The sequence below is a fragment of the Salvia miltiorrhiza genome, chromosome 5 (assembly GCF_028751815.1).
Source record: "Salvia miltiorrhiza cultivar Shanhuang (shh) chromosome 5, IMPLAD_Smil_shh, whole genome shotgun sequence".
NCBI lineage: Eukaryota > Viridiplantae > Streptophyta > Magnoliopsida > Lamiales > Lamiaceae > Salvia > Salvia miltiorrhiza.
In genome coordinates this window covers 26451421-26476575 of record NC_080391.1, presented here as the reverse complement: position 1 = coordinate 26476575, position 25155 = coordinate 26451421, and the positions used below count along the sequence as shown (strand labels likewise).

Here is a 25155-nt window from a genome sequence, read left to right as displayed (position 1 = left end):
TGTAACACCCTAAATATAAACTTTGATCTAATTAAATATCATATAGTATTTTCGTAAAAATATTAACAAACTCAAATAATCTAATTTCAAAACCCTGTAGAGAACCTAATAATCAAAAGTAAATCGACCAAATATCATTTTTAGAAAAATACCATACACATTAGATAGAAAACATAACACTAAATGATCAAAGTACCTAACATTATATAAGAAAGTCAAATATGATTCACTAGAAACTCTTAAAAATTTACCATCAAAATAAACTAAACTTTAAATCCCAAATTTTCCTTAACCAATAAAGAGTCTTTAATAACACTATAGAAAGCATGATTAAAATATCCTAAGCACCACACACATCCATCACGCATCTCCTTGCTCCTCGCCTGAAAATGTTTTAACAAAGTGGGGTGAGTATTTTAAATATACTCAGTGAGGGGGAATTCATAACTAACTTTTACTTTGTCCAAACGTGAAACATAGCATATGAAATATAAAATCATAACTTCAACCATAAACCAACAACTTGCTCAATTAATAACAAGAGAGGAAATATGGGATATAACTTCAACCACATTTCAATACAACACTTAAGGAAGTATGAACATATGGGACATATCACTTCAACTGTGCACAGGAACATAAACTTTGCATATTGCTATATGCTCACATCATAATCTCATTCATAAATCATAGCATATGTAAACACGTTGGACATAAAATAACTTTCACAATAAATAACTTAAACATTTTCTTGCGGAATTTAACTTGAAATAAAAGAATTTTCTTTATTTTACCCACCTCAAATCCTTGGTAGTAAACTTGACTAATGCTTAACTCGGGGATAGAGATCCTAATTGCGCCGCACCTAGTCACATAAATACGATTACTTTAATATAGGTCTTACTAAACTTTAACTAAAATTCTATAGAACAATCAAACTAATATAATTACTTCAATATCTTTGAGCAAAACTAATACAGTAACTAACCATTACTCTAATCAGAATAGTTATGAAATTAAACCAATTCTGAAACAATAAATCTAACGTACTGAGTTCTTAAAATAAAAACATGAAGTCTGCTATGTAGTAAATTAAAAGAATTATAACTTGTTAACAAATACAAATTTTTAATCATTTTTTTTTAAAAACGATAATGAAAATTATAAAGTAAAATAAAAATAAAAATAAAGGAAACACTTCTCCATCCTAACTCTACAACCAGACGGCACATATATGCTCCACTAATAATTAAATTGTCAAAACAACTATAACAGTATGAGTTCAAAACAAGATATTCATAAATCTCTATTTTTCTTATATATTAATATATCTAACAATTGCTTCAAACTTGTGTATTATAAACTCTATCCATATATAATATAATCTGACTTTGACTCATCAAAATCCAAAATAACTTAAAGTCATTTAATTGATCAAATTTGCAGGCCATCACGTGAAAGAGAAATAAACTCATATAATGACTATTAACTATAATTTAATAAAAATATTAATAAATTCAAAACCATTAGTTTTAAATTAAAATCATCGCCAAAAGAAATTTTCCCAGTTTATTGAAATCAGGACTAATTGTGAGACATTTTAGCAAATATAAACTAGTAATAGGTAGTCTCAAAAGGAATAAATTCGACCAACCCAAAATATTTATTTCAGTTTACAAGCTTTTACTTTTGTAAAAAGACAAACAATACCAATATTAAACAAGTAATCTCTCTCCCGAAAATTTAAAAGTACTTGAAAAATCATAAGAATTCAACTTCATCAGGAGACTAATTCGAATCATACCGAATTTGGGATTAACTCATGAATGTTAAGAGGGTTAAGAATCAATCTTACCAGATTTCTTGATTTCCTGGCAACAGCTAAAACTTGAATACTTGAAGAACTTAAACAGAGAGAATTTTTGAGAGCTTTTGAATGGTTGTGAAAAGAAAAGAAGATGGCAGAATATAAAGTCGAAGAATGAGAATTTTCAGACGATCAGTTTGTGAAACCGTTTGTGCAAGTTTTCAGAAAAGGAGAGGGAATCGGAACGGTTTTCACACGTTCACAGCGATAGGAACGGTTCATTTAAATTATCGGAACTGATTACGGAAATACTGATGTTCTGATATTATATCAGATAAAATTAAAGTAGGTCATATACCTAGCCTACTAACATAACTAAAGCCCAATATTAAAATTAAAGTAGGTCATATACCTAGCCTACTAACATAACTAAAGCCCAATATTTATATACAACAAATTAATTCATTCTAAGGCCCAAATAAAATAAATAAATAAATCTGTATTATCAACTCAATAATAAAATCTGATCTAGGCGCAATTTCAGACTCCTGCAATCCCCTACACATAATCTCAAGAATAAAACATAAAGAGACTATTTTCTAGAATTTTAATAAATCATTAAATCTCAAAATAGAAATAATAATAAAATGTGGGATGTTACAGGCGGAGGGAAGGTTGGTGGCGACGGCATCTTACCGGTCCAACAACCTTTCGACTTGACTACTGGACGAGGATTTTTCAGCATTATCGGTTTAGGCGACGGCATCTCACCGGCCTAAACTGGCTCCCTTTTGCTGATTCTCTTCGGTACTCTCTTTTCTTAGACTTAGGCTCGTGGGATTGTTTAAGGCGACGGAATCTAACCGGCCATACTCCTCACGGGTCGTTGTTTGAGCATGGGCGACGGCGTATCACCGGCCTCTTGCTCTTTCTGTTTGTTTCGTTCGGTGGTCAGTTGGCGACGGCGTCTCACCGGCCTTCTGGCTACGTCTTGTGGTTTGCTTTTGTTCTTTTTTCCTGAGCCGAGATAGTTTAGGGACGATGGTTAGGCCGGAGTTCCTGAAACTTTCTTTTCCGCTCCTCTTTCTTTTCTTTTTCTAGACGGGTACTCTTTTTCCCTCCTACGGTTTTTCCCATTGGGTTTTCTGTTGGAGGGTTTTAATGAGGCCCGGCCCTTAGTTTGCGTTTCTGTGCTCTCAATGGTTTAGCTTTTGCGTTCTCTTTTTTTTTTTTTTTTTTCCTTCCTTAATAAAATTGCATTTTAATAAAATATTTTATTTTTTTAAAACCTCTAGAATTAAATTGGAGATTTGGTTAAAAGTAGTGTGTTTATTTTTTAAAAATCGCACCAATAAATCTATATACCTGGCATAAATCCAAACAATAGTAAAAAAATCCCATTTTCCTATCATTGCAACGTTTTGATTGCTATACATTATTAAACCTTGAGTGTATTCAATTTAGATTTTAAAAGATTTTTTTATATTTTTTTATAATGTAAGAGATACATTACAATTTAATTATTTACACTAGGATAATCTAAATACACTTAATATGTTTACTTTGCAATATAACTTTAATACAAACATGTCATTTAAGATTGACGGAACGCTTAATATCATAACAAATCTCGAGAAAATGATCAAAACTACAGATGATTCATGGTCACTCAATGGTGAACTCAATCGAGTGACACAATCGAGTAATAAAGATCAATAATGTTTTTTTGTTTTTTGTAATTACTGTGATTATAAACCATGTTTTATGTATGTAATTTCAATGAAAATATATTTGAACACTATAAATTATAAACATTTTAGATATTACAAGTTACGTATCAATATGTATAGCATTTTTTTATTTTCAAAATATATGTTCAGACTGTCATTTACGTAGGAGATATATTACAATTTAATGATTTGCGCTTGAATGATTTAAATATACTTAATATGTTTAGTTTACAATAACTTTAGCACAAACATGTTATTTAAGATTGACGGAACGCTTAATATCATAAGAGTATCTCCAATGGGGAGGTTGAATGAACCATATTTTGACATATGATTCACGTGCCCGTGACCAATTCCGGATAACAAACGAATACATACAAAAACCATTCGTGCCTATTACAAGTGAACAAGACTTACTTGCAAATCCGTCGATGAGAGACTCCAGTGTTGATCTTCCAACTTGTTCCCACGGCAAGACTTGACGTAGGGTGGCTACGATCTTCAAGTCCTTTCCACCTTCTAGGAATTACGTCTCCCACTGCTCTCACATAACTCTCTCTTTTTTTGCTCACACGTTAATGCTCAAGTGATTAGGTTTAGGGCTTTCTTATTATTTATACTAGGTATTAGGCATACCTAAATAATAAGCCCATAAACTTAATTAAACTAAATAGAGCCCAAGAGAGAATTAATGAGAAGGGACGCTCCCTTATGGAATTACGCCTTTATTAGGCCAAGCGGGGATCTACTAGCTCGAATAAAGTTTGGCCTCTCAGTGCTCGATTTTCTTATTCAGCCTAGAATAAAATCGATACACAAGTATTAATTTATTCCACTAGAAAATTAATACTGAATTACCTCTTTATTCTTTAGGTTAGTCGGGGCTAGCATTAGACTTAATTAATCCTCGTGTTTAAGATATCTAATATCCATTAATTAATTAATTCCTCTGACGATCGATTAATTAATTAATCAGTCGTTTAATTATAAACGACATTTCGAGTGCTATCACTTAAACTTATTATCGTATCGAAACTAATTCCACCTGCAGGGTTTAATACGATAAACTTATTAAGTTACTCGAGAGGATATTATCATCCTGTTATTAGCAGGACACGGATTCTTATTGCAATATAATCACATGTCAAATAATAATTGCTATTACCCAAAGTATCGAGTATATTGAGCTTCAAGAGAACTCTCACCCATGATAAATCAAAGCAATAGTCAATATATTATCCACACCGATTAATCCAACTAAGGTTAAGACTATTTAAGTCGTCGAGATCTTGATTCTTAATTAGTCAGAATATAAGAATTCATCTCACTGTGATCCTGTTCAATACACGAAGGTACTAGCATAAATAAATAGTCAAGGCAAACTATTTATCCATTTATGCTACAATCTAAACCAGCAACTCGTCCATAGTTGCCTCGATTGTGAACTCAATTTATATCTCAACTTTTTCCAATTATATGATCTTCTGTGATCTACAACACACCATATAATCTATAGTATGAGATAAATTGGACTATAATAGGATTATACAACAACAATATTTCAAATAGAAGAATCACAGTGAACTAAGGAATCAATGTATACAAGCATAAAGTCTTGCTTTCAATATACAAACCTTCAGAGGTCTCCAGCCGTGTCGACCCGAGGCGAAGAATGACGCGCCGTGCTAGAGACCTCCCCTGGGTCGAAGTCGAGGCGAAGCGGTGACCTGGGTCGTTGGCGGATTTTGGCGAAATCGTGCGCTACACGCACCGATTTAATAAAAAAAAAATGAAGAGTGCGAAAAAAAAAACAAAAAAAAAACAAAACAAACGCAGCAGTGTTGTAGCACCCCGATTTTTCTTAAGAATAATATTAAATTATTTTCTAGAATATTTGAAGGAGTTTAGGATTTATTTAAATTTAGAATGAATTAGATTTGAGAATAATATACCGTCACTCACTTCTCGTTATATTTAGAAATTTGCATTGATATTCCCTTAAGCATTTTCATAACATGAGCTCAACTGCATTATATTGTCATTTTTTTTTTCTAACTAGAAGATATAGTTTACCTAAAACTCTATTTAGAATTTATGGATTATATATATATATATATATATATATATATATATATAAAAGAAAGAGAGAGGTTCTATTATATTATATATATAAAAGATATATAATTACCTATTCTTATAAAAAATTCTTATATAAATATGGATATATAACAGTACGTATATATATAACTATACTAAATACATAAGCTTTAGTTAATAAATATCCATGTGTATATATATATATATATATATATATATATATATATATATATATATATAGGGTTAGGCTAAAATAAGAACTAGATTTATGATATAAATTAAGAATCAATATAAACCCTTGGATCTTTAGAGATCAATGGCCAAATTCCTCTCTTATTTGATTATGATAACTGGCGATTTAGAATCTAACAGGATACAAAGGTAATTTCATTTTGTAGGTAATTATCATTTCCTTAATTAAAGGGATTGTGTATTGAACGTATCAGTTGAAGTTTTTATTCTATCATCTTTATATCATTCACGCAGGTAACACATACCCCATTATTTCTCTAGCGTTCATAAACTCCAAGCAAACAAAGTAAGACTCGTAACAAAAGTGACGATCTGTACAAGCAAAAGCAGAATTTATTCACTATGGATAATGAAGGTACGTGATTTTTTTTTTTTTTTCAGAAAGACATTCATTTTGTGATCTGACATTTTGTGTGCTTAATTTTCGAATAGAGTTTATTCGTACAGAATTACTAACGATTCATACATAAGTTCACAGTTATTACAATCGATTACTAAAGTATTTATGCCCAGAATTCAGCCATGCATTAGTTCTTGACGATATTTATGCCCAGAATTCGGCCAGAGTTGATGGACGCTGGCTTTATCGAGAAGCTAGAGCTGGTGGTCAGAGCTGGCTCTGGTGAGAAGACGCCAGAGCTGATTGACAGAGCTGGAACCGACAAGATTGAGACGCCAGAGCTGATTGACAGAGTTGGAACCGACAAAATTGAGACACCAGAGCTGATTGCTGGATCTAGCGCGCGAAGTCAGAGTTGATGGGCAGAGCTGGCTCTAGCGCGAAGTCAGAGCTGGCTCTGGCGCGAAGTCAAAGCTAGCTCTGGCGCGAAGACATAGATGATTGGCACAGCTGGCTTTGGCACGAAGTCAGAGCTGATTGGCAGAGCTGAATTTGACTAGAATGAGAAGCAACAGCTGATTGTCAAAGCTGATTCTAGCAAAAACGAGCAACCAGAGTTGAATGTCAGAGCTGCACCTGGCGTGAATGAGACATAGCTGAAGAGCTACAACCAGAGCTGACCTTTTCCAGATCAGAATTCCGTTGGCATTAACCAGCACTCATTTTTTACTAATAATATGTAATACCCCAGATTTTCGATCCTAGGATTCTTATGGACTTTTGATATTAATAGGATATGATAGGTCCCTAATTCCCGGTTAAAACGAATATTATCCTCGCGATAATTTGATGAGTCTTGATGCCTAGATTTTTCTCTTGAGAAAAACGGATCATATAAATATGATTCTTTTTATTCTTTCCGTGTGATGTTGATTTAAATAAATATGTATATGTATGTATATTTATTATCATTTCAATGTATGAAAAGTATAGTGTATATTTATTTTTATACGAGTTTGTTTTTAGTTCGGGTTGAGTGATTACGGGCCCGTATAGAGGGCCAAGGGTGGGCCGATTTTTAGAGAGGCTTGGGCCAACTTTAATGCCCTATTTTAGAGCCCAAATACAGCCCATTTTAGCCCCTAAACCCATCCAAAAATCAGCCATCTTTTTAAATTCAAATGGAGACAAAAGTGATCATTGCATGCATTGGAACTACCAAAATGCATGGGAAGTGCAAGAGCCTCACAACCAATGCACCCATGCATTGGTGGCAGCCACTCTACCCCCTTAGACCTCATAATTTTGTGCCCCACCCCTCTCTAAAGCCAAGAGTTGGCTGATAACTCTTCCTACTCACTCATTTCACTCCAAGAAAAATACCAAGGCAAGAAAAGCTCTCACTCTCTCCTCCTCTCTTCATTTTCGTCCCTCATCTCTTACCCCACTTCCACAACTTTTCTCCCACCATTATCACACTCCATAGAAGCCCTTAAAGCCCCAAGAGGAGTAGCAAAGCAAGGGAGAGCGTGGAAAAACCTAGGGCGTAAAGTTAGAGTGAAGATTGTGCTTCGAGGGTGAGTTTTCTTTGTTTTTGTCAACTTAAAATGCTTTATGGCCATGGATTCTTACACATATGTGTGCTATATTATGTGAGGATATGTTTTATGATTTTGGATGATTATTTTGGTAGAGTTTATTGGGTGAAAAACCGTGCATGAGGTAAGGCAGTGAATCTGCCATAAGCGCACTACTCCGGCAGTGTTTTGCAAGGCGATTCCAGCCATTCAAACGGTTCCCAAAAATTCCAAAATTACTTTTGTATCGTGTTTGATATGTTTTCTATACAATGGTAAAATTTCAGAATATTTAGAGCTCGTATGTTTTATTTATGAATTTTTAAACATCACTGCCCATCTGGAATACATTTTTGGTAAACCATCTTTAGGAGGCCATAAGTCAAGTTTCAATCGGTGAAAACCTTTGAAACTTGAGTATGTCACTCTAGACTCCCGTATCTTTCTTTTGGCATCGGCCTCACAATTTTTGAGTAAGGGAAACAACCGGTATAAATTCTTGAAATCTAGTTCTAAATTCCTTGTACCATCCAGTAGGTTTTACAAACCTACAACTTTGAGGTCGCAAAGGCCGACTTAAATCTTTAATTCTCAAGCCTATCTTTCTACTGAATATTCACTGACATGTTGAGAACTTACTTGTTCAGTTTTAGAATTTTTGGTGAAGCCTAAAGTGGTTTTTCCAATTTATGTTCTGAATCTGCCAAATTTGAACTCTTTTTGTGCACTGAACTTTAGACAGTCATATCTTCTAAACCATGAACCTTCTTGGGGTAAATCCAACTGGAGAGTGTTACGCTCTCTCCCTAGTTTCCGGATTGACCCTTGGGGTTCCCAGTGGAGTTTTGTAAAGGGAGATATGAATTTTTAAAGAAAGCCCACTGACTTGGTTCTAATCTGGAAATCTGAAATTTTCAGATTTTTGCTTGTTAAATACCCATCTTTGAGAGGGCATATCTTGCTCGTTTGAACTTTGTTTCATTCGATTCAAATTGGAGAATGATCCTTGAAATGTCTAGTTTCCAGAATGTCTTTTGGAGCCTCATTTGGAGATCTGAGGCAGATTTGGTGTCTGTTGCAAAACAACCCCTTAAGAGCTCAAGTTGTTGAATTATTTTCTATGTATCAAAGTTGTTTTTAAAGGATGTTTCATGAAAGATTTAGTATATGTGCATAACGAGTTTGGGACATGTTTTGTGCAAAGTTTTCTATGAAAATGAGTGAGTTAACCTAGATAAGGCATCAAGATAAGCTAATGTATGTAAAATGCATAATCCCTAGTTCGATTATGCGTTGTAAGTTCGGGAATAGGTTGACCCAGAGACCCTAAGTAGACAACGATTCTCGTTATCTATGGTATGTGCTAAGTGTTAAGAACTCGTCTTGTAGGAATTGGTTCACAGGACTGTCACGACCGGCCCTAATTAAGGATAATTAAGCCAGGGAAAACGTGACTAATGGAGGGAGATTAGAAGCGGGGTAGAAAGGGGATAATCAAACAAGGAAGGATCACATTTCATCATTTAACAAAAGGGATATTTATAATATAACAGAGGTTTAGTCGTATAGACTCAAATAACTAATAAGTTCAGATAACTCTGACTTAGCCAAAATAACATAAAACTTCTGAGTACGCAGCGGAATAAGGTTCTGATTACATGTATGAAGACATGTAACCCTAGAGTTTTTTTTTTCATAGCATATAATATTGCGACAAAGAGGATTTCACTCGTCACTTCATCACCATCGTCTACTGCTCAACCTGCACATTTAGAAATACATGCAGGGCTGAGTACAAAGGTACTCAGTGGGCACATATGCCTACTATGAAATATAACATGCTTCGTAAAGATTTAAATTGTCATGCCATCATAAACAGTACAACAAGGGGTTTTTCGCTAAAAAGGCCCAAGCTTACTAAATTCAGTTGTGATTCTTAAAGTTCGACTGCAGTCTAAGTTCTCTTGTAATCTATCATATCTGGAACTGTGTGCCGGAGAGGTGGCCACCTCTCACGGTCACTTGACCGGCCAACCCGCTAGATGACTCACGGTCACTGGTGTACACTAGCCCTGGCAGGATAGCTATCAACTGCTCAGGACCCGAATTCGATTGCATAATAACTGGCAAAGCCACATCAGATAGATATCATACCAAACATTGAAACATTTATGGCAAGACAACAGTTGAAATAACTTCAATTAATTTAGTCATGAAATAACTTGCTTGAACGTAACATTTAAACTCATTTGATATATATGAAAGTAATGCCCACCTGATAGCAAAGCTTTGCTACAGATTAGTGACTCCTTGACGAGCTCTTATTCTTGCGCTCGACCTTTAATCCGAGAAAATAACGTAAGACTTTAAATCGAGAGAAAATTCTCAATTAAATGAGAATGCGTAATTTAACTATGCATGAATCTCGTATGCATGATCTATTATTCTGAGATAATAATCAGGGAATTTCTATTGTTAATCCAGATTATCGGATTTAAACAAAAGCTAAGTCTCGTCTCATGAAGCCGGATAATTAACAAAAATTAATCCGTTCTCTTCGGGGTGTTCTAATCCGTCAATTAAATAAACCCCGCTCCTCGTAGTCAAAAGAAAATAAATAAATACTTCAGCTTATTCGATTTATAACCTCATAATTAATCAGCTTAATAAATAGGAATAAGTAATGTTATAAGATTAAATAATTAAAAGGCTCAACATAAGGCAACCTAATAATTAATTAAGCAGGGGTGGGCCTGAATTAAATAAATCATGGCAGCCCAAATAAAATAATGAGGGGCTCCAAATAACAATATTAATAATTTTGAGCTCAAATGTGTGAATTAAATAATTGGCTCAAATGAATAAATAAATCTGGACGGCCTATAGAACATATATGAGGCGGCCCAACGGAATAAAATACGAGGCCCGAACAGTGAATGAAATCGGCCCAATTACTGAATAAACGATTGGACTCAATTAAATAATGCATGGCCCAATGAATAAATCTCCAGCCCATTCTAATTAATTTAACTTCAGCCCAAGATAAAATAAAACAAAAGCCCAAAGAAATTAAAATGAAAAAGCCCAATCTTTAGCCCAACAACAAAAATAACAAAAATAAAAGCCCAACATCCATTTTTCTCCCCCCCAAGTCTCTCGGTTCTCTCTCTCAATATGTCTCTGCGCCCTCTCTCTCTCTCCACGCGAGTCCTGCCGCCGCCGTCTCCGGCTGTTTCAGCCGCCATCGATCCGGCGCCCTTCTTTCACGTCGGCCACCCTTCTCCTTCCACGTTCTCTCTTCTCACAGCGCCTTTCAAATCTATGAAGGAAACCCAAAAAGGGAAGCCCCAAATTTTATTTCCTCCTCTGCCTGAACCCGCCGCCGCCGCTGCTGAGGAACCGGCGAGTGGCCGTCGTTCTAAGCTTCATGTTCGGTTGAGGGCGCCGCCCCTCTCATCCGATTCACCTTCCTCAGTCTCGACGAAGCAACCCAACGGAGCCCTAGGTTCCTTCGGCTCAAGCGACATCGCCGCCACTGCCTGGGCTCGATCGCGCTTCAGAAATTCCGGCGGAGTCGACGCCGCTCTTCGGCTTTGCCTGAAAACTGGCGTCCCTCCTCCCACTTCACAGATGCGAGGTAGAAAGGAGGTGAGCCCTAATTTCCTGAATCAGAAATCGCCTCCGCCGCCGTCACCGGGAAACCAGCGAGCGAGGTCGCTTCTGTCGCCATTCTGAGGTCCGACGAGGTCGGCTCCCTCCGTAGCTGTCGGTGCTGGGTGAAGGCACCGCGAACTGCTGTCGTTGCTCTTCCGGGCGATGGTGAGGCAGACGAAATTTCAGGATACACAACTCAAAAGAATTGAGCCCTAGCTTCTCTTTCCACAAGGCGTCGCCGCTCTGTAATTCGGCGAGAGCCTCACCGTCGTCGTCGCCGGGTTCTCCCCTGATCTCGCCCGACGAGCAGCATAGCTCCGCCTCCGCCGATGCTCCTCGGTTCGGTGAAACAGGGCAGCCTCCCCTCCTTAATGAAAGCTAAGTTCATTCTTAATACTCTATTGTGAACGAAACTCAAAGTTTGTTGTAAACCCAGTTCATATTTTTATTGAGTTCTAGCATCTCTATAATTCGATTATGCAGTGGGTAAAACTAGCCATAGTAGTTTGTTTATCATGCTTAAGTGTAGAGTATGTATGATGGAAAAGTAGTATATGGAGCTCAATGAATACCTTGAATGCTTTGTGAATGTTTGGTGCATGGTTGGCTGCTGCTGTTGTTGAATCCAGAGGATAGGAACTGAAATAAACTGTGGATTGCTTTCATTCTGAATGCAGGTTGAAAATTCAAGAAGGAAGTTTGCTGCTGAATTGTTAAAGGCGTGAGTTTGGTAGTTATACTTGAGTATCTAATCCTCTATGCCATGTGAAAGCCTTGAGATAGAATAGGTAGAGTTGCGGCTGATTTGTCTTCCCTCATTTTTCTCTCCCGCATGCTTGTAGGTATGTAGCTGTAGTGTTTTGTGATAGTGATAGGTTTTGATTGTAAGTAGGGAATAGTGGTGATGTAAATAATTCTCTTAAGTCATTGTGTAAAGCTATATCTGCAAATCTAATTTTTTGTATCATTGCATATCTATAAAATTGATTCTAGGTTTTGCTGAATAACTATGCTTCGATATAACATCTCTACGAATTAAATAACTAATTTAACTCGTTCTCATTAGTCTGAACCAAATCACGACTTTCAAGTAACTAATAGAAATAAAATCTCTATCGCATATAAAATAACAACTTTAAGTTGACTTTGCTAAGTCAGTTATAGATTTGAAAATATAAATTATTAACTGGCTCAATAATTTATATCCCGATTCTCTCACGCGAAGCTAACAAGCATAACTAAAATAATAATAGGCAAAGAATACATATAATTTATAATCCTAGTTGAATTCTAAATATAAATAATTATTGGACTTTTCAATTACTGAAAGATGCAATAATAATTATCGATTTACTGGTCTTAATCATAAATAAAAGAGCGGGCTACTACAAGGACGGTACTACAGCTTAAGATCACCTCTCTTCCATACCGAGGATCAGATATATATATCAAATGAGTTTCATGTTACAGTTGAACATGTTTTCATGACAAAATCTTTGAATTGAAGTTATTTCAAGTATTGTCTTGCCATAAAATGTTTCAATTTCAGTATGATATCTATCTGATGTGGCTTTGCCAAGTTATGTAATCGAATTCGGGTCCTGAGCAGTTGATAGCTATCCTGCCAGGGCTAGTGTACACTAGTGACCGTGAGTCATCGAGCGGGTTGGCCGGTCAAGTGTCCGTGAGAGGTGGCTACCTCTCCGGCACACAGCTTCAGATATGATACATTATGAGAACTTAGTCTGCAGACGAACTTTAAGAATCACAAATGAATTTAGTAAGCTGGGGCCTTTTTAGCGAAAAACTCCCTTGCTGTACTGTTTATGATGGCATGACAATTTACAGTTTTGAAGCATGTATTTTTTTTATACTTAGGCATACATGCCCACTGAGTACTTTTGTACTCAGCCTTGCATATATTTCTAAATGTGCAGGTTGAGCAGTTGGTGGTGGTGATGAAGTGACGAGCGGAGTCTTTTGTCTTATCCTTATGTATTAATGAACTCTGGGGATACATGTCTTCATACATGTAATCAGAACCTTATTCCGCTGCGTACTCAGAAGTATTATGTTATTTTGGCTAAGTCGGAATTATCCGAACTTACTAGTTTATTCGAGTCAATATGACTAAACCTCCGTTATATTATAAATTTTCCTTTTGTTAACAATGATTAAATACTATCCTTCCTTGTTTAATTATTCCCCTTTCTACCCCGCTTCTAATCTCCCTCCCTTAGTCACGGTTTCCCAGGTTTAATTATCCTTAATTGGGTCTGGTCGTGACAGAGTGGTATCAGAGCAGTTCATTTGCTCTGAACCCTAGAGTTAACCCATTTTTCTAGTATGATCACTAGTATATAAGAGTCAGTCAACCAAAGCTCAACACTTCATCACATCGCCATGCTCAACCAGGAGAAAGAACAACAAAAGGTTTTCAAGAGTAAAAAGCTTGATGTTTCGCGCGAATGCGAAAGTATTTGTTATCATGCATATGCCTTTATTAAGAAGATCACTCAATGAACTTAGATGCGTTAAGAATGCATGATCATTGTTGTGAGAAAGACAGTAGAAGCAACTAGCAGAAACACAATTGCTTTTCGCCACAGGTTAAGGTGAAGAGTGAGCCACAAGAGGTGGAAGTCAAACGTCACTCAAGGGGACACAAGAAACTGACAATCAAGATACGATGAGGTGTAAAGAAGTGTGTCATGCTAGTTGATGACACGGGCATAGTTCTTCGTTCGGATTGTTCACGCAAGGCGGGACACCGAATCAGCTATGGCCTTAATCGAATGAGTATCATGAATACTTCTCATAACGATGAGTGTGTTATATGAATATGGTTAGCTAGTCACGGCATAATAGAGCACCTCCTTCGAACCCTAGTCAGTACTACTTACAGTATGGTAACGACTACACGATTATTACCCGAGTCTAGTGATAAGGTCTTATAATGTTGAGGTATGGTAGTTCGGATTGTGATCACCCGAATCGCAGGGCATTTCATGACTAAATGCTTTTGTGACGATTCCGTCAGACAGCCAGTACGTCAGGAGTAGCACTCAGATAGATCTTCAGATTTAGACTCTCATATCGATGTGAAGTCCTCATTGAGGCAATTTTCTTATGATGTACATATAGCGACCTTATTAGTCTTTCATAGCAGGTCATCCCACTATGTTATATTCATATGTTCGCCTAAGTTTTAGCAGGAACAGAACTCGATTAGTTAAGGAGCGACTATAGAAATGATAGTATGGCTTAATTGTGTCTTAATGCACGGACAACTTATGTCTTGACTCGTTAGAATGCCACCAAGACGAGGACGTCCGAGAGGAAGGGGAAGAGGTCCCCAAAATGAGGAAAGAGGTCCGGAAGCTAGGCCAGAACTGGAAATTGTCCCACTGTATAGCCCTATTTTGTGATGAATTTGTGGGTGTTTACGACTTATTTTGACTTTTATTTTGGTCTCTTTCACTCAAGAGTTGATTGATTTGAGCTTTTGTGCTAATTTTGCTGTCTCAGGATTTTATGCTCAAATTGATTGATATGTGGACAAAAAATAAAGTCAGAATTTAGTTGATTGGTCTCAAGAAGAATCGAAGTTCGTCTCGATACGAGTTCGTAGGCGAAAACGGATCCAAAATCCAACTTGAAACGAGGGAGAACGGACTAAAACAAAAATGCTGCGCATTGCAGTCTGCGAAAGGCATAGACGGCGGCGCCGTATCACGGCGGGCGCCGTCCACGGCGCCGCCGTCCGTACGGTGGCCGCCGTCACTGGGCGGCAGTTACGTTTTTCCATTTTAAAGCCGATTTTTAGGGTTTTTGGAGGTATTCTCGACCCCAGCAGCCTCCTAGGCGATTTCCACTTGTTTTCTCTTAGTTTTAGAGTAGTTAAACCATCAACAAACATCTTCTGGCTTGTAGATTGAAGATCATGTTAGTTTTCATTACATCGGATTGAAGTTTCGAATTGTTCTCGCTGTAAGAATTCAGTTTTTGTTTTCTTTGGATTGAATGCTAGTTTATTTCCTTTGCGTAGATTATTGTTGCTTCGAGTTTACTTGATGAATTATTTGTTCTTTATTCTCGCCTAGATAATCGTTGTTTATGCTTGATTGAATTATCTAATGCTTTCTAGATTGCTAGTTAGAACCCTAGGTTTATTAGTTCCCTGCGTTCTTAATCTGCTTCCTATTTTCGCCTAGATAGATTTATATGCTTTCTGTTGATTCTGCATTAGATAATTTTACAAGCTTTATTTAATTACGCCTAGATTTAAAGGGAGAGTGTCAGACACAACTACCCGATTAGAGTGTTTAGGTTTCCTTTCCTGTTTCCTGTGAGTAGCACGATCGAAGCCCTGCTAAGCCTTCCTTGAGAGACGACTTGGGTTAGCTTATTACACTAGGACAACCTCGTACGATTGCGAGTCAATCCCTTAGGTGTTTTGGGTTGAGTCACCCACCACCTGTGCAGCCGGAACGACGAATCGAAGAATTATTCCTACGACAGAACCCACCTACCTTTAACGGAATAGGGGACCTGGCAGAGGCCGAAACCTGGATACGCGCTATTGAGCGCATTTTCAACTTTCTACGCTGCACTAATCAAGAACGCCTGAATTGCGTGTCCTTTCAACTGACTGGGTGAGCTGATTTTTGGTGGGAAGCGAGGATGAAAACGATGACAGTCGAGCAGTTGGGAAATTTGACTTGGGAACAATTCAAAACAGATTTGTACGACAAGTATATACCCAAGAGCTATCGCAAGAAGAAGGAGGCCGAATTTTACAATCTGAAGCAAGGAAAGATGTCGGTAACCCAATACGACAGGATGTTCTGCGATATGTCTAGGTATGCGCCAGGACAGGTTGAGACGGATGAGAAAATGGCTGAGAAGTTTTGTGCCGGTCTGAGGCATGAAATCAGGATGGCATTGGCGAGCCATGGAGGATTGTCCTATACTGAGTCGCTCAACCGAGCATTGGACATTGAGGCAGCAATGCCGGGAGAAAGACTAGCACCTATACCTACGCCAGCACCTCCACATAATCAGAATCATGATCAGAATTTCAAAGGAAAGAGAAAATGGGACACTAGTAACTCGGGCCAAGCCGAGAAGAGGCCATGGCAGGGGCAGACTTTCCCGTCACAGAGCTATGGGGGTCAGAGTGCATCGAAACAGATGAAAAATAGCCAGCAAAGAACTCCACCTTGCCCCAAATGTAACAAAAGTCATGTGGGAATCTGTAAGGCCGACAGTGATAGTTGCTATATCTGCAACCAGAAGGGGCACTATGCAAACCGGTGCCCGAATAAGCAACACGGGACGGGTTCAAGGCCGAACCCACCTATCCAGGCTCCGCATCTGCGAGCAATCCAAGCTCTGCCCCAACCATACCCAGGGCAGCAACCACAGTATCAGCAGCCACAGCAGCACCAACAGCTACCGTACCAACTACAACCTCAACAACCGTACCAGCAACAGGCTCGCCAACAACAGCAGCGACAACAGAAACAACATGAAGGGCCTCGTCATGCTAGAGCCTATGCTTTGAGGCAGAAGCAGCTCGAGAACAACCAGGGAAACCTGGCAGGTATGGGCATGCTACTCAATACTCCTGTTGTACTCCTATTTGATACGGGCGCATCGCATACTTTCATTGCAAGTGCATGCGTTGATGCCTTAAGACTAAAAACGGAAAGAGCTGATCAGGAGTTGAGTATATCATCACCAATAGGGGGGATGACGACAGTAGAACATGTATGCTTGAACCTAGAACTAAACATAGGACCACTCAGGGTTTTAGTGAACAACTCATACGTTATACCGATGGGAGACGTGGACATAATTCTAGGAATGGACTGGCTGGTTGAGAACTACGCCACCATCCTATGTAATGAAAGACGGATATCATGTCGACCCCCAGGAAGGGAGCCGTCACATTTCCACGGAATTAGCATGGGGAGAAGAAAGATGATCATCTACGCTCTGCAAGCAACGAGAATGATGAAGAAAGGACACCCAGCCTACCTCGTGTATTTACACGGAGAACCGGGAACCGAAAGGAGCATAGAAGATGTAGCAATTGTACGGGACTTTTCAGATGTATTTCCAGAGATTCTACCAGGGCCGCCACCGGATAGACCAATTGAGTTTACCATTGATTTGGAGCCTGGGGCAGCTCCCATTTCAAAGGCACCGTACCGGATAGCTCCTAAAAAGTTGGAAGAACTCAAGATACAACTACAAGAACTTTTGGATCTTGGATTCATTAGGCCAAGTGTATCACCTTGGGGTGCACCCGTACTTTTCGTGAAGAAAAAGGATGGCACGTTGCGAATGTGCATAGACTATAGAGAACTGAATAAAGTGACACTCAAGAACAAGTATCCTTTGCCAAGGATAGATGACCTCTTCGACCAGCTCAAGGGAGCAAGTGTGTTCTCGAAGATCGATCTGCGGTCTGGTTATCATCAGCTAAAGATTCAACCAGAAGACGTACCTAAGACGGCATTTCGAACTAGGTATGGCCACTACGAGTTTGTAGTTGTGCCATTCGGGCTAACCAACACAGCAGCTGTGTTCATGGACCTCATGAATCGAGTGTTTCATCCGTACTTAGACAAATTTGGCTTAATATTCATTGATGATGTCTTGATATACTCAAAGAATAAGAAAGACCATGAGGAACATTTGAGAATTATCCTAGAAACGTTGAGGATGGAGCGCCTTTATGCCAAATTCAGCAAGTGCGAGTTTTGGCTCAGCGAGGTCACGTTTTTAGGGCATATTGTGTCATCAGAAGGGATTAAAGTGGACCCTGAGAAAGTGCAAGCGGTGCGCGAATGGAGATCGCCTACTAACCCTAATGAGGTAAGAAGTTTCTTAGGATTGGCAGGTTACTATCGGAGGTTCATAGAAGGATTTTCCAAAATCGCAAGGCCAATGACGCAACTACTCAGGAAGGGAATAAAAATTTCTTGGACAGAGGAGTGCGAGAAGAGCTTCCAAGAACTCAAGGAAAAGTTAACTACGACACCCGTGTTAGCCGTCCTAACAGCTGACAAGGAATACGTGATCTATACAGACGCATCCAAAAATAGACTTGGCTGCGTGCTGATGCAAGAAGGAAGAGTGATAGCATACGCATCGCGATAACTTAGACCACACAAACTAAACTACCCGACCCATGATCTAGAATTAGCTGCAGTAGTACACGCACTGAAGATTTGGAGACATCACCTATATGGAGTTAGGTGCGAGATATTCACGGACCACAAAAGCCTGAAATACTTTTTCGAGCAAAAGGACCTTAACATGAGGCAAAGGAGATGGCTCGAACTAGTGAAAGATTATGACTGCGGTATTAACTACCACCCAGGCAAGGCCAACGTAGTGGCTGATGCATTGAGTTGTAAGACTCAATCTAAATTGGGATCTCTCATCACTCGAGAGATGGAGCTCAAGCGTTGTGACAACGGTACCTAACTTAAGGAAGATGATCGTAGAAGCACAAAGAAAAGACGAGAAGATGGAAAAGCTACGGGAAGCGGTAAGAAAAGGAGGCGTCAAAAATTATCAAGAAGCATCAGATAATGCTATCCTCTTTGAGGGAAGGATATGCATCCCCCACGATGATGAACTTAAGGATAAAATCATGAGCGAAGCTCACGATACCCCTTATACTGCCCACCCGGGGAGCACTAAGATGTATCAAGATCTAAAGAAGCATTTTTGGTGGGAAGGCATGAAAAGAGACATAGCATCCTTGGTAGAGAGATGCCTAGCTTGCCAACAAGTGAAGGCCCTACACCAAAGGCCATATGGAAAGCTACAACCATTGGAAATCCCGGAATGAAAATGAGAGCACATAGCAATGGATTTTGTGACCAGTTTGCCCAAGACAAGGAAATGAAACACTGCCATTTGGGTAATAGTAGATCGACTCACGAAGTGTGCTCATTTTATACCAATACCGATCACACACGGGTCAGACAAGCTAGCTCAGTTGTATGTTCGAGAGATTGTGCGCTTACACGGCGTGCCCGTGTCGATCACTTCAGACCGAGACTCAAAACTTACTTCTAGATTTTGGATGAGCTTACAGAAGGAGTTAGGCACGAGGATAAATTTCAGCACTGCCTTCCATCCACAGACAGATGGGCAATCTGAAAGGACGATTCAGACCCTCGAAGACATGTTAAGAACAATGGTGTTAGATAGAGGCGGAAATTGGGAATCGGTGCTGCCATTGATTGAGTTTGCCTACAATAGTTATCAGGCGACCATTGATATGGCGCCTTACGAGGCGCTGTATGGAAGGAAGTGCAGATCCCCACTTTACTGGGATGAAGTGGGTGAAAGAAAAGTTTTAGGACCGGACATGGTCAATTAGATGGTTGAGATAGTCCGTCAGATCAGAGGGCGAATAAAGGAGGCACAGGATAGACAGAAATCTTACGCTGATGCACGCCGAACTGAGTTACGTTTTGAAATAGGAGACAAGGTCTTCCTAAAGGTATCTCCTACCAAGGGGATAACTAGGTTTGGTGTCAAGGGAAAACTTAGGCCCCGATTCGTAGGACCTTATGAGATTCTAGAGAGGATAGGCCCAGTGGCCTATAGGTTGGCATTACCGCCAAGTTTTGGAAACGTTCACAACATTTTTCACGTATCACAACTCAGGAAGTACGTTTACGATCCAAAGCACGTGATCCACCAAGAAGAGATGATCCTTAGCCCAGACTTGAGCTATGAAGAAAGACCCGAAGCCATTTTAGATCGGAAGGTACAACAACTCAGAAATAAGGCAATCACATCAGTAAAAGTCTTATGGCGACATCATGGTCAAGAAGAAGCGACTTGGGAATTAGAGGATGAGATGAAGAAGAAATACCCAGAGTTGTTTCCCGAAGGTGAGCTTTCAAATTTCGGGATGAAATTTTTTTAAGGGGGTGAGGTTGTAATACCCCAGATTTTCGATCCTAGGATTCTTATGGACTTTTGTTATTAATAGGATAGGATAGGTCCCTAATTCCCGGTTAAAACGAATATTATCCTCGCGATAATTTGATGAGTCTTGATGCCTAGATTTTTCTCTTGAGAAAAACGGATCATATAAATATGATTCTTTTTATTCTTTCTGTGTGATGTTGATTTAAATAAATATGTATATGTATGTATATTTATTATCATTTCAATGTATGAAAAGTATAGTGTATATTTATTTTTATACGAGTTTGTTTTTAGTTCGGGTTGAGTGATTACGGGCTCGTATAGAGCGCCAAGGGTGGGCCGATTTTTAGAGAGGCTTGGGCCAACTTTAATGCCCTATTTTAGAGCCCAAATACAGCCCATTTTAGCCCCTAAACCCATCCAAAAATCAGCCATCTTTTTAAATTCAAATGGAGACAAAAGTGATCATTGCATGCATTGGAACTACCAAAATGCATGGGAAGTGCAAGAGCCTCACAACCAATGCACCCATGCATTGGTGGCAGCCACTCTACCCCCTTAGACCTCATAATTTCGTACCCCACCCCTCTCTAAAGCCAAGAGTTGGCTGATAACTCTTCCCACTCACTCATTTCACTCCAAGAAAAATACCAAGGCAAGAAAAGCTCTCACTCTCTCCTCCTCTCTTCATTTTCATCCCTCATCTCTTACCCCACTTCCACAACTTTTCTCCCACCATTATCACACTCCATAGAAGCCCTTAAAGCCCCAAGAGGAGTAGCAAAGCAAGGAAGAGCGTGGAAAAACCTTGGGCGTAAAGTTAGAGTGAAGATTGTGCTTCGAGGGTGAGTTTTCTTTGTTTTTCTCAACTGAAAATGCTTTATGGCCATGGATTCTTACACATATGTGTGCTATATTATGTGAGGATATGTTTTATGATTTTGGATGATTATTTTGGTAGAGTTTATTGGGTGAAAAACCGTGCATGAGGTAAGGCAGCGAATCTGCCATAAGCACACTACTCCGGCAGTGTTTTGCAAGGCGATTCCAGCCATCCAAACGGTTCCTAAAAATTCCAAAATTAATTTTGTATCGTGTTTGATATGTTTTCTATACTATGGTAAAATTTCAGAATATTTAGAGCTCGTATGTTTTATTTATGAATTTTTAAACATCACTGCCCATCTGGAATACATTTTTGGTAAACCATCTTTGGGAGGCGATAAGTCAAGTTTCAATCGGTGAAAACCTTTGAAACTTGAGTATGTCACTCTAGACTCCCATATATTTCTTTTGGCATCGGCCTCACAATTTTTGAGTAAGGGAAACAACCGGTATAAATTCTTGAAATCTAGTTCTAAATTCCTTGTACCATCCAGTAGGTTTTACAAACCTACAACTTTGAGGTCGCAAAGGCCGACTTAAATCTTTAATTCTCAAGCCTATCTTTCTACTGAATATTCACTGACATGTTGAGAACTTACTTGTTCAGTTTTAGAATTTTTGGTGAAGTCTAAAGTGGTTTTTCCAATTTATGTTCTGAATCTGCCAAATTTGAACTCTTTTTGTGCACTGAACTTTAGACAGTCATATCTTCTAAACCATGAACCTTCTTGGGGTAAATCCAACTGGAGAGTGTTACGCTCTCTCCCTAGTTTCCGGATTGACCCTTGGGGTTCCCAGTGGAGTTTTTTAAAGGGAGATATGAATTTTTAAAGAAAGCCCACTGACTTGGTTCTAATCTGGAAATCTGAAATTTTCAGATTTTTGCTTGTTAAATACCCATCTTTGAGAGGGCATATCTTGCTCGTTTGAACTTTGTTTCATTCGATTCAAATTGGAGAATGATCCTTGAAATGTCTAGTTTCCAGAATGTCTTTTGGAGCCTCATTTGGAGATCCGAGGCAGATTTGGTGTCTGTTGCAAAACAACCCCTTAAGAGCTCAAGTTGTTGAATTATTTTCTATGTATCAAAGTTGTTTTTAAAGGATGTTTCATGAAAGATTTAGTATATGTGCATAACAAGTTTGGGACATGTTTTGTGCAAAGGTTTCTATGAAAATGAGTGAGTTAACCTAGATAAGGCATCAAGATAAGCTAATGTATGTAAAATGCATAATCCCTAGTTCGATTATGCGTTGTAAGTTCGGGAATAGGTTGACCCAGAGACCCTAAGTAGACAACGATTCTCGTTATCTATGGTATGTGCTAAGTGTTAAGAACTCGTCTTGTAGGAATTGGTTCACAGGACGGTACTACAGCTTAAGATCACCTCTCTTCCATACCGAGGATCAGATATATATATCAAATGAGTTTCATGTTACAGTTGAACATGTTTTCATGACAAAATCTTTGAATTGAAGTTATTTCAAGTATTGTCTTGCCATAAAATGTTTCAATTTCAGTATGATATCTATCTGATGTGGCTTTGCCAAGTTATGTAATCGAATTCGGGTCCTGAGCAGTTGATAGCTATCCTGCCAGGGCTAGTGTACACTAGTGACCGTGAGTCATCGAGCGGGTTGGCCGGTCAAGTGTCCGTGAGAGGTGGCCACCTCTCCGGCACACAGCTTCAGATATGATAGATTATGAGAACTTAGTCTGCAGACGAACTTTAAGAATCACAAATGAATTTAGTAAGCTGGGGCCTTTTTAGCGAAAAACTCCCTTGCTGTACTATTTATATGACTAAATCTCTGTTATATTATAAATTTTCCTTTTGTTAACAATGATTAAATACTATCCTTCCTTGTTTAATTATTCCCTTTTCTACCCCGCTTCTAATCTCCCTTCCTTAGTCACGGTTTCCCAGGCTTAATTATCCTTAATTGGGTCTGGTCGTGACATAATATGACTAATTCATTTGCATAAGAGGAATTAATACTTATTTAACATACTTTGCACGAATCATACGAATATTTATTATTTCTAATACGAATTATTCGAAATTGTATACGAATTATTTGTAGTTATATACGAATCATACTTGATATGTAGATTGATTTAGGTGGCTGCATTTAATTTAATGGGCTGCCAATATATCATCTCCCTTTTTAATAAAATAATATCATAGATTTTTGTCTTGCTAATTCACGCAACTACACAATTGATATCAATATGGATTACATCAAATCTTAATTCCAATTTAATGGGCGTTGTTTTCGGTAATGTCAAAAGGTCATTTCAAATTTACCCTCTGACATCATTATACGTGAATTAAGTAGTGAAATAAATAGAATAAATGTGGATCTTCAAAATTGATTCCAGTCGTTAGATACTAAGAGATCTATGGTTAATATAAGGTCTTAAGTTAATGTAATACCCGGACTTTTGATGACGTGTTTAATTGCTTGAGTTTGAGTAATTAAGGTTTAGATCTCTTGTTTGATTTACTTTGTAAACAGATGAGGAGTTATATGAAGTTTTCTTATTATTTTTAAGATGTTGAGATGTTCTTTCGATGATGTAAGAATGATGTGAGATTTTATATTCGTATTTGAGTTTGAGTATTTGAATAATTCGAGATAATTATTTGAATGAGAACGATGAACTCGGAAGTGAAATCTGAGTCCGTTAAAACGTTTTTGAAAATTTTGACTTTTTGACGATGAATAGTAAAATACTGCTATTTCGTCTTTTTGTCGACTTTCAAAATCTTACGTGCACGTCGTCGAGAAATATTCTTAGTTTTTCGATACGAGTCCAATAATGAAAGTTTTTATTTTTGGACGACGAGTGAATAGTAAATCGGGATTTCTCGATAAACGTGTAAATCTCGTTTATCAGAATTTCGAGAACGAGCTTGTATTTTCTATATTTATATAGAATTACGAGTGTAATAAAAGTGAGTAGGAGTTGAGAGGGCGAGTAACGAAGAGTATGGGTAGTTAGTCGTTAAAACGAGACGAGACGAAACGAGATATTTAACGACTAAATATCTAGGCCTACCCTACCAAAACCACCCCCCAACCGCCCACTACCCTTAACTCACGCTGCACACAACACACACACACTAATTTGTGCTGCACACACACTAAACCACATTAGAAACACACACACACTTCACGTAACACCATTGTTGAGAAGCTTAAGCTTTTGACCTCCGATTTGAGCACCGAGACGAGCGCCGATCATCTTTTCGATCACGTATCTAAGTAGGTAAGATCTCTACCTACGTTTTGATGGTTTTCTTTTCGATTTTCGTCGACGTCAAAAAACGTCGATTCTCGACTTTATTTTGAAACGACGTCGGATCGTCGTGAAATTTTAGTATGTTGTTCTTGGGTACATGTTGAGCATGTTTAATGAAGGGAGTAAGAACGGAACGAACCGTAGCTATGAAACCCATGAGGGCAGCCCCGTTTTTCACATATTAGCTTGTCTTTCGATTTTTGTTTGATCGTTTTGACTTGATATTTGTGCTTAGGGGTATGCTAGAATCGATATATATTAAATTCGTATTTTTCCAAGCACGAAAATTGTATAAATTTTTGGAGTATGATTATTTAAATTCGTGAAGTTTGAGACGTTGCATAATGAATATTATTGCGTATATGTGTTCTACGATGTCACATGAGCATGCTAATTGATTTACAATTTATGGATGATAATTGTTGAACGAAATTAAAACTGGAATTCTGTCAAAATTTTACAGCAGTTTCAAGCTTATGTTTCGATGAGTTTTCATTGCTTGATGGCTCTGAAATTTTAGTATGTTTATCTATGATATGT

At 38.3% G+C, this 25155-nt stretch overlaps 1 long non-coding RNA gene across 1 annotated transcript; it reads right to left on the bottom strand.

Annotated features, from left to right (window-relative positions):
* Positions 1–6: 6 nt before the first annotated feature.
* On the bottom strand, positions 7–2118 carry LOC131024288 (uncharacterized). The gene is made up of 3 exons (XR_009101739.1): positions 1856–2118; positions 799–865; positions 7–383 (listed from the first exon to the last, which is right to left on the bottom strand). It is a non-coding gene; the product is annotated as an uncharacterized LOC131024288 (long non-coding RNA).
* Positions 2119–25155: the final 23037 nt, after the last annotated feature.